Source organism: Quercus lobata, chromosome 11 (genome assembly GCF_001633185.2).
Source record: "Quercus lobata isolate SW786 chromosome 11, ValleyOak3.0 Primary Assembly, whole genome shotgun sequence".
NCBI classification, from domain to species: domain Eukaryota; kingdom Viridiplantae; phylum Streptophyta; class Magnoliopsida; order Fagales; family Fagaceae; genus Quercus; species Quercus lobata.
Window position 1 is genome coordinate 48,943,539 of NC_044914.1, and position 15,292 is coordinate 48,958,830.

Here is a 15,292-nt window from a genome sequence, read left to right on the forward strand (position 1 = left end):
TATATTTAATTGGATTGTTTTAGTTAATTTAATATTTTTTATTAATTTAATATTTTTATATATAAAAAAATAATTATTAAATTAATTATGACGTCATCATGGTTCGACCCCGGTTCAACCTCAGTTCGATCTCAAAAACCTTGAACCTTTCTCTTTTACGGTTTAATGAATGGTCCAGGTTTCAAAACCTTGATCCTAAGAAAGATTAAGTGGATTATTTATATTATCGATTGAAAAGGAGATGTTAGAAGAACTTGAATACAAAAATTTAATTGGCCAATTTGCATCTCAAAAGGCAAGAAATATAGATTTTAAATGAAATATATTATAATATAAAAATATTAAATAAATATTAATTTAATTAATACATAAGTATAAAAAAGGTTCCATTTTAGTTCTCGTCTTAGGTCCCAAAATATCTAGGGCTGGCCTTGAGTTGACACAACATGAACCCGACACGTGAACACGAATTGCCACCCCTACTCTCAGCCTCACCTCTCTCTTCAATATAATTGGTCTCTCTATATCTCTAATCTCTGCTGATCGCGATCAATCATGATGCTAAATTACCAATTACTAGCTCAAGCCAAGAATTAATATTTGGCCATGCCTTGATGACTCGCTCTTTAATCTTTATATCCCAGTATGTCAATCTCAAGCCAATTTTCTGGACCATGTATCTGCCAACTTCATCAAACTATCAAAATTACTCACTTCAGTAAGGAATACGTGCTAAAAGTTAATGCTATGTAACATGTTGCTGTAGACATACATTATATTTCTCTAAATCTAAAGAGATTTAATACGCCAGTCATTTTCAGGTAGGAAAATGCATACCCTTAATTCGCTGAAAATTGATGCTGAGAATGCCTCCAGTCCCTAGACGCAATTCTGTTTGACTTGATGCAATATCCCTTGATTCCCTTTTGATACGCTAAATTACTCACTTCAGTAAGGAATACGTGCTAAAAGTTAATGATATGTAACATGTTGCTGTAGACATACATTAAATTTCTCTAAATCTAAAGAGGTTTAATACGCCAGTCATTTTCAGGTAGAAAAATGCATACCCTTAATTCGCCGAAAATTGATGCTGAGAATGCCTCCAATCCCTAGACGCAATTCTGTTTGACCTGATGCAATATCCCTTTTGATACGCTACTTTTTAATTAGTTTAAAGGAACTGCATAGTAGTAGTCCTAAAAGAAAAGTCAAAGTCGGGGATCAAAGAGACCAGAGAAGAATTCGAGTCCGTTTGAATCCGTTTGAATAGAACTTATTTTACTAAAATTGAAAATTGAAAAATAATTTTTAAATGTGTAAATAGTACCGTGTGACCCATTTTTAATGAAAAGTGACTGAAAATTGAAGTTTGTGGGACTCGTGAACAGTGAGAAGGTATTGCATATTTAGGAAACATGCACTCTCCCCCTCACAAGGGGGTAGACCCCAAACATGCATTCTCCCTAGACCCCAAACATGCATTCTCCCCCTCACAAGGGGGTGGACTCTTGTGAGGGGGAGGATGCATGTTTCCAAAACATGCTGAATTTTCTCGTGAACCGCGCACATGGGAGAATAGTCAAAAATTGCAGCTACTGTTCATGAATAATGCATGAACAGTAGCCGTAACTGTTCAAGTCCCACTAAAACACGGCTTAAAAAAAAAAAAAAAAAAAAAAAGAGTAAAACGCAAACACAAAACTCAAAACGTGTATGAAGTGTGGGTTTGGATCCAAGTCTACGTTTTAAGTTTGTGTTTTCCCTTCTTTTTTTTCTTCTCGCTTTAGCCGTTGTTGTTGACCAAGTTAGCAGTGAACAGTGCACCCGTGCACTGTTCATGGGTTCCACAAACTTCACTTTTTATCAACTTTTTCATTAAAAATAAGTCACACGACACTATTCACACATTTAAAAATTATTTTACTATAGTATTTTCAGTTTTTAATTTTAACAAAATAAGTTATATCCAAACGGAACTTATATAATCATAATACTCAATCAAACCAAAAAACTTTTCTTTCTAATAATGTCTTCGATTCTGAAACAAATGATTATGTCTTTGATTCTGATAATTCTTCTCTTCCCATTTTGCACTTGCCTTGATACCTTAACACCAGAGCAATCCATCAAGGATGACCAATCTTTGATTTCCAAAGAAAATAATTTTGCCTTAGGCTTCTTCAGCCTTGGCAACTCTAGCTATCGGTATCTTGGTATTTGGCACGTCAAAGTGACAAAACAAACTGTCGTGTGGGTTGCAAATAGGAATGATCCTATCAATGATTCTTCTGGAGTTCTCTCCATCAACCAGTTTGGAAACCTTGTCCTCCATGACAGTTTTAATCGTATTCTTTGGTCTACAAATGTTTCTGTCCAAGGGACAACCTCTCTGTTGCTCAGCTTCAAGATTTAGGAAACCTGGTATTGGTCCAGGGCAATAACAAAAAGGTGTTATGGCAAAGCTTTGACTATCCTACAGAAACTTTGCTTCCAGGCATGAGGCTTGGGTTGAATCGGATAACTGGGCTAGACAGGTTCTTGACATCTTGGAAGTCACAAGATGACCCGGGAACTGGGGACTACTTCTATAAGATGAAGCCTGATGGGAGTGACAAGAACGCGTTACCTTGACGAAGTCAACCTAGTGACGAGGTCATCCCTGGCGACAAGCAGCCATCACTGACGAGGGAAGGAAAGTCATTCAATGATGCCAGCAAGTAATCTGGGCAGTTACGAAACCAGCAAAACAGACCGTTGGAGCCTAATAAAAGCCCTATAATTGGGCTGGAGGCGTTACTAAAAGAGAGGCATTAACACCCCAACGGCTAGCAATCAAGATCACATATGTAAAGCCCTTACATTGGCAGCACAAGGTACACACATATACTGATACTCTAAGAAAATACCTATTACTTTCTAGTTTGGCGAATTGCTTCATTGTTCTAACTTTGGCATCGGAGGCGTTGTGGCAGGCACCACACCGGTGACCCTTATAGAAGACATCCGTATCAACAAGGAGTTCCATTTGCCCACTTTGACTGACGAGCTCGTGCTTCATCAGTTTGGCATCGTCTGTGGGAAACGACATATTCAGATTCATATTTGAAAATGTAGTTTCCATCAACCCTCTACATTCAGATGGAATCCAACCCAGATTCAGCAGCCTTGGCCCAGCAAGTCCAAGCCCTTGCAGCCACCATTGAAGAACTCACCAAACAGAACCAGGAAATGAAGCTACTACTCCAGCAGGTTCAACAGGCTCAACAGGAAGAGAACTGGTCCAAGGGTAACCTGGAAGGAGAAGGGGATAGCCACTGGAGAGGAACCCCTCAGAAGCCAACTACTCCAGACGAGCAGAACTCGGATCTCCTTCGAGAAATGAGGAAGAAAATGGACGAACTGAGGAGCGCCATTAAGGAGAAGACGGATCGAAGCGTAGAAAAAATGGTAAGGGCTACGGATTCACCTTTCACCGCCGCGATACTCGAATGCCCTGTACCGTCAAAGTTTCGCTTACCTCAACTTGAGCCATTCGACAGACTAAAAGACCCCCAGGATCATCTTAATACCTTTAAGACGACTCTAGGTCTTCAACAACCACCTGACGAGATACTGTGTCGTTCCTTTCCAACGACTCTCAAAGGAGTCGCAAGAGAATGGTTTACGAAGTTGCCAAACTCGTCCATAGACAACTTCGATCAATTAAGTAGTGCCTTCTTGCGCCATTTCATAGGGGGGCAATGTCCAAAGAGGCCGGTAGACTACTTACTCACCATAAGACAGGGAGAGAAGGAAACTCTAAAGTCGTATGTCAAACGATTCACCCGGGAGACTCTGGAGGTGGACGAAGCTGATGACAAGGTGCAGCTGACGACCTTCAAGGCGGGGTTGAGGTCCAGAGACCTTATGGCCTCCCTCGCAAAGAACCCCCTAAAGACGATGGCGGAAATGCTTTTGAAGGCACAAAAGTACATGAATGCTGAAGATGCTTTAGCTGCCATAAAGGATACCAAGAAGCCAGGAGACAAGGCCAAGAGGGAAGACGACCGTAGGGGGCAGAAGAGAGATTGACCAGACCGTCGGAACAATGACGGGAACAAGAGGAAAGATGATAAAAATTCTCGGACGGTAAGATTTACACCTTTGGTTATGCCTGTTGACAAAATTTTCACATAGATCAAGGACGAGCATTATCTCAAATGGCCCAGACCATTGCATTCATCCCCTAATGTCCGTGACAAGAACAAGTATTGCCGGTTCCACAAAGATCACGGCCACCACACGGAGGATTGCAGAGACCTAAAGGAGCAAATAGAGGAGTTAATACGGAAAGGGAAGTTACAAAAATATGTAAAGAAAGGAGAATATAGCAAGTTCAGGGACGACAATAAAATCCAGCATGAATCCTTCTCCCGGGATGACGATCATCCGTCCCAGCCTCCAAACAAGGTGATCGGGGAGATAAACACGATTACAAGAGGACCGTTTTCAGGAGGATCGTTTAAATCACTCAAAAAGGCATACCAGAGATAGGTGAACAGCGTCCACGCCATACCTCCGTCCAAGCACCGACGAACATACCAGGACATGTCCTTCAGTGAAGGAGACGCCATGGGAGTGAAGCAGCCCCCTTAATATAGAAGGGTTCAATACCAAGAGGATCCTCGTCGATAACGAAAGCTCCGCGGACATCATCTACTTCCCAGCCTTCCAGCAACTGAGGCTAGACCTGAAGAAACTATGCCCCTTTGACTCTCCGCTCGTCAGTTTTAGCGGAGACCAGATATACCCCAAGGGCATAGTGACATTGACAGTGACGGTGGGGACCTACCTAGTACAGTTGACCCGACAAGTAGACTTCCTGGTGGTAGATTGTCCCTCATCCTACAATGTCATCATTGGGAGGCCCACCCTTAACAAGTGGAAGGCAGCGACGTCAACCTACTGTTTGAAGGTGAAATTCCCAACAGATAATGGTGTCGGAGAAGTGAAAGGAGATCAAGTCCTAGCAAGAGAATGCTATCAAGCTGTCCTGGCTACGAGAGAAAACCACACGTGGATGATTGAAGAGAAGGAAGAAGACAGAATAGAGGCCTTGGAAACGGTGGAATTGGTTGAAGGAGAAGCCAGCAAGACGACGAAGATAGGGACGACGTTAAGCCTCGAGATGAGAACAAGACTCATAAGGTTCCTCAAGGAAAACCTAGATGTCTTCGCATGGAGCCACGAGGACATGCCGGGCATATCTCCAGAAGTCATCCAGCATAAGCTGAATGTGGACCCAGAATGGAAACCCGTCCAGCAACGACGAAGGACCTTCGCCCCAGAATGAGATCAGGCAGTTACGGAGGAAGTTACCAAACTCCTGACGGCTGGATTCATCCGGGAGGTGTATTATCCTAAATGGCTCGCAAACGTTGTCCTGGTGAAGAAAGCAAACGGGAAATGGAGGATGTGTGTAGACTTCACCAACCTGAACAAGACATGCCCAAAGGACAACTTCCCTCTACCAAGAATAGACCAGCTCGTGGACTCCACAGCCGGGCACAAGTTACTGACATTCATGGACGCCTTCTCAGGGTACAACCAGATAAAGATGACTGAGGAAGACTAGGAGAAGACCGCCTTCATCACAAGTCAAGGACTCTACTGTTACAAGGTAATACCTTTTGGGCTGAAAAATGCTAGAGCTACATATCAGAGGTTAGGGAACAAAATGTTCAGTCAACAGATTGGCAGGAATATGGAAGTGTACGTGAACGATATGCTCGTCAAGAGCAAAGAAGAGCTCACACATCTAGACGACTTGAAGGAAACGTTTGCAACCCTCAAAAAACACCAAATGAGGTTGAATCCAAGTAAGTGTGTTTTTGGGGTAGTCTCGGGAAAGTTCCTGGGATTCATGGTGTCCCAGAGAGGAATAGAAGCAAACCCAGAGAAAGTGCGAGCCATCATCGACATGGCCTCACCCAAAACCGTCAAGGATGTTCAAAAACTTACAGGAAGAATAGCAGCTTTAAACAAGTTCGTCTCCAGGGCTACAGACAAATGCCTGCCCTTTTTCAAGACTTTGAAGCAGGCTTTTACCTGGAGCGATGAGTGCGAAGTGGCATTCCAAGAACTAAAGCGTTACCTGAGCAGTCCCCCTCTCCTAAGCCCGTCCAAAGAAGGGGAAAACCTATACTTATACCTGGCAATGTCAGCCTCGGCAGTAAGTGCAGCCCTGATCAGAGAAAAGGGCAAGAAGCAACTCCCAGTTTACTACGTCAGCCAAGCCTTCCAAGGAGCCGAGTCCAGGTACCCAAGGATCGAAAAGATCGCGTTTGTGCTAATAGTAGCCTCGCGCAAGTTAAGGCAATATTTCCAGGCAAATCCCATTCTTGTAATGACGGACCAACCAATCAAGAAATCAATGAACAAGCCTAAAGCAGCAGGAAGAATGGTCCAGTGGGCAATAGAACTTAGTCAATTTGACATCGAGTACCATCCCAGAACAGCAATCAAGGCACAAGCTCTGGTGGACTTCATTGCAGAGTTCACTCTTCCAAACGAAGATAGGATTATCGACGAGGTAGATAGATGGACAATACAAACTGATGGTTCGTCAGCCTAGAAGAAGGGGGGAGTAGGGGTCGTCATAACCACCCTTGACGGAGAAGTGCTCAAATATGGGGTCCAACTAAAATTCCCAGCCACCAACAACGAAGCTGAATACGAGGGGATATTGACGGGACTGAGGCTTGGAAAGGCCCTTGGTGCTAAAAACTTATTGATCCAAAGTGATTCAAAGTTAGTGATCGGACAGATCAAGGGGGAGTACGAAGCAAAGGAAGAAAGGATGCAGAAATACCTCAAGCTGACGAAACATCTAACTCAGGAATTCGATATAGTGGAGTTCGTGCAGATCCCAAGAAGTCAGAATATGGGGGCTGACTAAGTATCGAAGCTAGCGTCATCAGAAGAAGGGGAGATTAGCACAGATCTGGCGATGGAGGTCCAGAAACACCCTAGTATTGAAGAAATTGCAACATTCACCATCCAGAGCACAGACAACTGGATGACACCCCTAATATCCTACCTCCAGGACGGGCGCCTCCCACAGAACACAGAAGAAGCTAAAAAGATCAAGAGGAGGGCGGCCAGGTTCACGATCCTTAATGACGCCTTATACAAGAGAGGCTTCTCTATGCCTTACTTGAAGTGTGTCGACGAGGAAGAGGCTAGATACATCCTGGAAGAAATCCACAGAGGAATTTGCGGCGACCACGCTGGCTCCAAATCCCTAGTGAACAAGGTAGTACGAGCAGGATATTTTTGGCCAACCATGCAGGTAGACGCTGCTGAGATCGTCAAGAGGTGCGACAAATGCCAGCAATACGGGAATGTGCAATGGCTTCCAGCAGAAAGACTGACGACTGTAGCTTCCCCATGGCCATTTGCACAGTGGGGAATTGACATCGTCGGCCCGCTACCCCAAGGTAAAAGTCACGTAAAATTCCTACTTGTTGCTATTGATTATTTCACGAAATGGGTTGAAGCAGAGGCTCTAGCAGCAACAATCACTGAAGCTCAAATTCGAAGCTTTGTGTGGAAGAATATAATCTGCAGGTTCGGGATTCCCTCGACAATCATATTAGATAATGGGAGGCAGTTCGACAGCCAAGGTTTCAGAGAATTCTGTTCAAACCTTGGGATCAAGAATCAATTCTCGTCCCCAGGGCATCCTTAGGCAAACGGGCAGACGGAAGTGACGAACCGGACGTTGCTCAAGATTATCAAAACCAGGCTGGACAACGCGAAGGGTGCCTGGCCAGAAGAATTACCAAATGTCCTATGGGCTTATAGAACCAGAGCCAGAACCTCGACAGGAGAAACCCCCTTCAGGCTTACCTATGGCACAGAAGCAGTAATCCCAGTCGAAGTGGGGGTAACGAGCATCAGACGAGGAACATTCAACGAAGGGATCAATGACGATGAACTACGACTCAACCTGGACTTTCTGGACGAAGTAAGAGACAACGCATCCAGCAAGATGACGAAGTACCAAAGAAAGATGGCCGAGTACTACAATAAGAGGGTTAAACTCAGACGACTGGACATAGGAGACCTCGTCCTACGTAAGACCACCACTGCAACTGAAGACCCTACCCAGGGAAAACTGGGTCCTACGTGGGAAGGACCTTACCGAGTCATTCATTACTCAAGACAAGGAAGTTACCACCTAGAAACTATGGACGGACAAAGGCTCCCTCGACCATGGAACATTGAGCATTTAAAAAAGTACCACCAGTAGATGTAATAGACAAATGCAGTCATTCTTGAATTTAATAAAAAAAATTTATTCTCTGATGTCTTTGTGCAAACAGGTCTAGCCAATTATAAGGCAAACTAAAGTAACAAGATTCCGTCTTGACAGATGTAAGTTACTGACGACAACCCCAACAGGTATAAGGCAAACTAAAGTAACAAGATTCCGCCTTGACGAATGTAAGTTACTGACGACAACCCCAACGGGTATAAGGCAAACTAAAGTAACAAGATTTCGCCTTGACGGATGTAAGTTACTGATGATCCTCATAACGGGTACAAAGTACATGAAAGCTAAGTGATAAAATTCCGCCAAGACGGATGTAAATCACTGACGAAAACTGAAGTGACGAGATTCCTTAAGTGGATGTAAGTCACCAAAAAAAAAAGGCCAAGTGATAAAATTCCGCCAAGACGGATGCAAATCACTGACGAATCCTGAAGTGACGAGATTCCTTGAATGGATGTAAATCACCTAAAAGTGGCCAAGTGATAAGATTCCGCTTTGACGGATGTAAGTCACTAACGAAGACATAAAAGAAGTAAATGTCCCCAAAACGAGCTGGTGACGAAGACACAATCCTTAAAGCCTACGCAATTGGTAAAGTCCCGCTTGACGAACTCAGGATACTGACGAATCTGCAAGAGAAAGGATAAGGAGAAAAAGAAGAAGGACAAGAACCCTCATTAAGGATAAAGAGTGACGAGCAAATCACAGCTAAGAAATTTACGCTAAGTACAAGCTAAGTACAAGGTATGCTAAGAAAGTTATGCTAAATCACAAACACAGGCATGGTCATAAACACAAGCATAGCCATAAAAACGGGTAAGTACAAATTCATAAAAAGCCCAAAAATAACGGGCAATTATCCTTATTCTTCCTACAGACCCATGAAACAGAGGGCCAAGAGACATTGTTCTGAAAATAGATTAAAAAAAAAAAAAAACATATATACATCACCAAAAAGCCCAAAACACAACGGGCATATATAACAGATAAATTTTCTAAGTATCAAGTTCGGGTGTCAGGAGCATCAGTAACAGGATCGTCAGCAGCAGCGGGAGCATCATCAGCAATAGGGGCATCATCAGCAACAGAGGCATCACCTTCAGGTGCAGATAACTGGGCAGCCTCGTCAACAGCCATCTCTTGATCTACCACTTCTAGATCCAAATTCGGCAGATCAACCCTTGTAGGATGCTTGACGAGGTACCTACGAAGGAGCTCGAAGCCCTTGAAGTACCAGCTGAAGAGTACTGTGGAGTACTCCTCAGTTTGCTAGAAGGCCTCGACGGACCTAGCAGCGATCGTCTTTAGCTTCTCCTTTGCCGCCTGTAGCTGATCGTCCTTCTCCAAGTTCAGCTGACACTCGACCCTAAGATCGAAATTCAAAGCCTTGACTTTCTCCTTCAATGTGGCAGCCTCGTCCATCGACTCTATAAGGTTCTTTTTCAGGGTGGAGTTCTCCTTCTCCAGAGCCTCCATCTTGGATGCTAAAGAAGCCACCTTAGCCTCTTGAGTCAGATACTCAAAAGCAAGGTGAAGGCTCTCCCCCAACACCTGACAAAGTAAATTAAGTGCGTCAGTAAAAAGAAGGGGTGGGGATATTTGGGTGAAAAGAAACCAAGGAAAATGCATGAGTGGCTTTACCTGCACGATCTTATGAACATGCTGGCTTGCAACCAAGTTGAGAGGCACTCTAGAAAAGACCTTAAGGTCCTCAGCCTTCACAACGTTATGTGCCCGCTCCACGGCCACACCCTCGTCGTCCCAGACGGACGAACTCATTTTCTCCTTTTCCTTCTCTTTGGCTGACAATCTCTGCCTTTTTGATGACGGGGCTGGGATCTCCTCAACTGAAGTGGCCGGCGAAGCCACCAGTAGATTCTCAACTCTCGAGATGATGGGAGTGGCATTTGCAGAGGGGAGGACGGACAGACTCTTCCCGGTGATGCGGACTTCCTTTTTACCAATGTTCGCTAAGGGTTCGTCCTTCTTGGACCTCATCTTGGCGTACATATCTTTGTTGAATCTGGTCGTCATATATATATATATATATATATATATATATATATATATAAAAAAATAAAAAAAGGAGAAACTAAGAAACCCAAAGTACACAAGCGAAGATCAGTACTGACGAGGTAAACACTTACTCTTCTTCTCCTCAATGTTGATGCTGCGCAAAATGTAAGGAGATGGGTCCGGCCCTAAGCAGTAGAAAGCAAGCGTCCGAGGGTCAAGGAGATCATCCCAACTCTCAATCGACTCTGCATATTCTATTGCCTTCTCTACACGACCCTGGTACTTGCTGTTCAGTTTGGGGCGTCTTTTAACTGCAAAAGAAATTGAACAAGTGATTAGTGACGACCAAATATGCAAAACGAAAATAAACAGACGAGGAGAAACGTGGACGCACCTAAGTTTAGGGTTCCCCACCGACGAAGTAACCTTGGGATATCACCCCAAGCCTCGCTAGAAGGGGTCTCAAAATCATCACCGGACACGAAAAAGAAATGTGATTTCCAGTACCTGAATGACGAGGCTAAACTCTTAATGATTCTAGTCCTCCTCGTCCAAAGGACTAGTTCATAATACCCATACTCTTTCGATTCCTTTAAACGGTAAAGGTGGACGAGCTCACTCACTTTGACCATATCTCTGTTGGCAGCCAGCCAAATCTCCATACAGTTGATAACTATCCTCCAGGAGTTAGGCATGAGTTGCCCGAGGGCAATGCCAAAATGACCCAAGAGCTCCATCACCAGAGGATGGACGGGTAGCCTAAGCCCAGAAGTGAAAGCAGCCTTGTAGAAGCATACTTCCCCAGGAAAGAAGTGGCAGGCCCGATCCTCAGGACCAGGCCGACGAACGCGGACTCGCGCAGGAAACTGGAACCTATCCTTGAACCTAGCCACGGTGTCAGCATCCAGCCCACACTCCTCGTTAAGAGCATAAAAAGCCCTAACCTGACAAGGGGTGGAAACGGCCGTATCACCCTCAACCGGGCCGCTGCTAGACGACAACCCAATGTCTAATTCGCTGGATCTCACCTCCGACATCCTCCTCGTCTCTCCCTCAAACCAAGCCAGTGACTGGCCTAAAATTGGAGACAGCTCCCCTAGAACTACACTCAACCCACAACCTTCAAAAAGATAGTCCCCAATCAAAGGAAAAAAGTCCCAAGAAACACCCAAAGCCGCCCCTAAGCGAGCAAAAAAGAAAGAAACTAAGGGGCAAGCTACCCAAATCTCAGAAGAACTAACCATAAAAAGGGGTACCCAATCCTAAATGCCCACACATCAAACACAAAAAACAACAAAAGCAAGAGACAAAGGAAAAATCAAGAATTTATAAGGGGGCCATTAAGAAAAAGGATCTGAGAAAAATCGAAGGAGTAGTGTACCTTGAAAAGCGGAACAGTCGAGGCCGGAAAAATTCGTCGCCAGAGCAGAATCGGAATAATCGTAGAAACAAGCAAGAGAGACAAACACTCGAAGCAGGAAAAGAAAGAAAAATCAGAGTAGAGGAAAAAGAAAAGTTTTTGAAACCAAAAATCCAAGGAAACTGAAAAGTAGCAGGAAACCCAAGGGTCATGCCATCAATGCCTTCAATCAGCACGTGCCACGTGGCCACGTCTCATACCGCGCCGCCATCATGCATTAAATTCGAAACAAAACCCCAAGCATCACAAACAACTTAGGAAAAAAGACCTTTCACCTTCTGTGGCCCTCATGACACGTCACTGATGACCACAGAACCTAGGAGGGCAACTGATGGGAGTGACGAGAACGCGTTACCTTGACGAAGTCAACCTAGTGACGAGGTCATCCCTGGCGACGAGCAGCCATCACTGACGAGGGAAGGAAAGTCATTCAATGATGCCAGCAAGTAAACTGGGCAGTTACGAAACCAGCAAAACAGACCGTTGGCGCCTAATAAAAGCCCCATAATTGGGCTGGAGGCGTTACTAAAAAAGAGGCATTAACACCCCAATGGCTAGCAATCAAGATCACATATATAAATCCCTTACATTGGCAGCACAAGGTACACACATATACTGATACTCTAAGAAAATACCTATTATTTTCTAGTTTGGCAAATTGCTTCATTGTTCTAACTTTGGCATCGGAGGCGTTGTGGTAGGCACCACACCGGTGACCCTTATAGAAGACATCCGTATCAACAAGGAGTTCCATCTGCCCACTTTGACTGACGAGCTCGTGCTTCATCAAAGCCTACCGGCTCTCCACAAGTCTCCTTGTATAAGGGTTCAACCCTGTATTGGTGGTCAGATCCATGGCCATGGCACATATCATCTTCATCATCACCAACAACGTCATTAGCCTCAATGGGTTTTCAGTATGATTTTGTTTACAACGAAGATGAGGTATCTTACACCTACTTTTTTGAAGACCCCTCTATCATTTCTAGACTAGTGGTTGACAACTTAGGATCGTTCCGGATACTTATGTGGAATAATGGTGATCTTCAATGGAAGGAATTATGGTCAATGCCTAAATACCGGTGTGACAACTATGGATGGTGTGGCGCGTATAGTAAATGTGGTCCTGAGTCTACTGATAAGTTTGAGTGTACATGCTTGCTAGGGTATGAACCTAAGTCTCCAAGGGATTGGTATCTCAGAGATGGTTCTGAAGGGTGTGTGAGGAAGCAGTCGATGTGTGGGAATGGAGAAGGGTTTGTGAAGGTTAAACGTTTGAAGCTTCCAGATTCGTTTAATGCAACTTGGATAGACAAGAGTATGACTAGCTCAGACTCAGAGTGTGAGCAGGCATGCTTGAGTAATTGCTCTTGTACTGCTTTTATCAGCATGAACATTGATGGGAAGGCGATCCGTTGCTTGGTATGGTATGGTGAATTGATGGACATTTTGGAGGATACAAATGAACGGTGGGATCTAAATATACGTGTGGATGCAACTCAGTTAGGTAGCGTTTTATGCTATCTTGAATTTGTTTTTCTAAATTTTCATTATTTCACTTTCGGAATTTTGGACTCACTATTTTTTTTTTTTTTTATTATTTTTTTTCCCAGCAACTTACACAAGGAAGTCCAAACGTTTACTTGGCCACAAGAGGCAGCTGGCTATTATTATATCATCTGTTGCTGTGCCATTGTTTCTGGTATCCTTCACAGCCTATATGTGTCTAATGAAGAAGAGAAAAACAAAAAGGTGACAAAATTGCTTGCATTGTATTGTTGACACGCACACAGATATATATAGTTCTTACTCCTTAAATCAGCCCACCATGTGAGGTATATAAATACTCAATTGCGAAATTATAGTGAAAAATTTCTATCAATATGTTTTAGGACAATGAAGAGAAAATTGCATAATCAAGTATCAAATTTTATCGGCACCAAAGACCTTTTGGAGGATAATGAGCTCGAGGACAGTAGTAGACATCCAGATTTATTGATTTTCGATTTAAGTTGCGTAATTGCTGCCACTGACAATTTCTCTCTGATCAACAAACTTGGGCAAGGTGGTTTTGGCTCCGTTTTTAAGGTACAATTACAATTCACAATGATATTGTTCATATCTTCCCCATTTTTCTGTGGGTGCGAATGGCGGAAAATGAGTTCAATAAGCTAAGACATTTGTTACTGAAGTAGCATATAGAGGCATTAACTGAATTGATTAAAACTATAGTTATGAGTAAGCTTAATCTTTTGGATCATGAATTCAGGGTCAATTATCTAATGGACAACAAATAGCGGTAAAAAGGCTATCCAAGAGTTCAGGACAAGGAATAGAAGAATTCAAAAATGAAGTTTTGTTGATTGCAAAACTTCAACATAGGAATCTTGTCAAAAATTTTGGCTGTTGCATTCAAGAGGAAGAAAAGATGTTGATTTATGAGTACATGCCCAACAAAAGCTTAGACTCCTTCATTTTTGGTACCTCTTCTTTCTAAAAATCTATTGTGCATTCATTTGTCTTATTCTCCTTTATTATATATGTTCAATGAATATTTTTGAAGAACATAAAACCACATATTTTAAGTACACTAGAGAAAATTTTTGTTGTAGATCATAAAAGAAGTTCATTGTTGAATTGGGGAAACGCTTTGAAATCATTATCGAGATTGCTCTTGGAATTTTGTATCTTCACGAAGATTCAAGATTAAGAATTATTCATAGGGATCTTAAAACCAGCAATATTTTACTAGACGCTGAGCTAAACCCCAAAATTTCGGATTTTGGAATAGCCTGTATATTCAAAGGTAATAATGGCATATGCAAACTTTAACATTATCTTTAATATTGTTCACATGCAGTGGTTATATGTCACCGAAGTATGTAATGTTTGGGAAATTTTCAACCAAATCAGATGTCTTTAGTTTTGGTGTCATATTGTTGGAGATCATAAGTGGCAAGAAGAATAATAAATGAGACATTTGTTTCCCATGAAGTCTTGAGATGCATTCAAATTGAGCTGTTATGTGTGCACGAAAATGCGATGGATCGACCAACAATGTTAGCAATTATTCTCATGCTGTGTAGTGAAACAACTCTTCCCTCTCCTAAACAACCTGCATTCATTTTTAGAAGACCTACCAATGATTTGGGATCAAACACAGGGGGAGCATCTTATTCTATAAATGACGTGACAATAACTAAGGTTGAAGCTCACTAATAACATGTTTGGATATATTGAGAGGGAGGAAGGGGAGTAGAGTAGAGTTGGCCATAAACTAGTTCAATATCCGGTCAACTCTACTCTACTTCTCCTCAATCCAAATAGGCTTTGAAGATAATGCTTCTTGTCAAATGCATCTAAATGTCATCTATAAGGATTTGCAAGACAATATATCATTTTAATCTTTTTGTATTAAAGAACACATGTAAGTTGGTGATAATTACAATAATATATTCTAATCGCAAGCTCACATGATGCATGGTAATAAATAATTATTTTGTAATTCTAATATGATGTATAATTTTTTCTCTAAA

General features: G+C 42.7%; 1 pseudogene; it reads left to right on the top strand.

Moving 5' to 3' along the window:
* The first annotated feature begins 2,026 nt into the window (after window positions 1–2,026).
* Window positions 2,027–14,995, top strand: LOC115967045 (annotated as a pseudogene).
* Window positions 14,996–15,292: the final 297 nt, after the last annotated feature.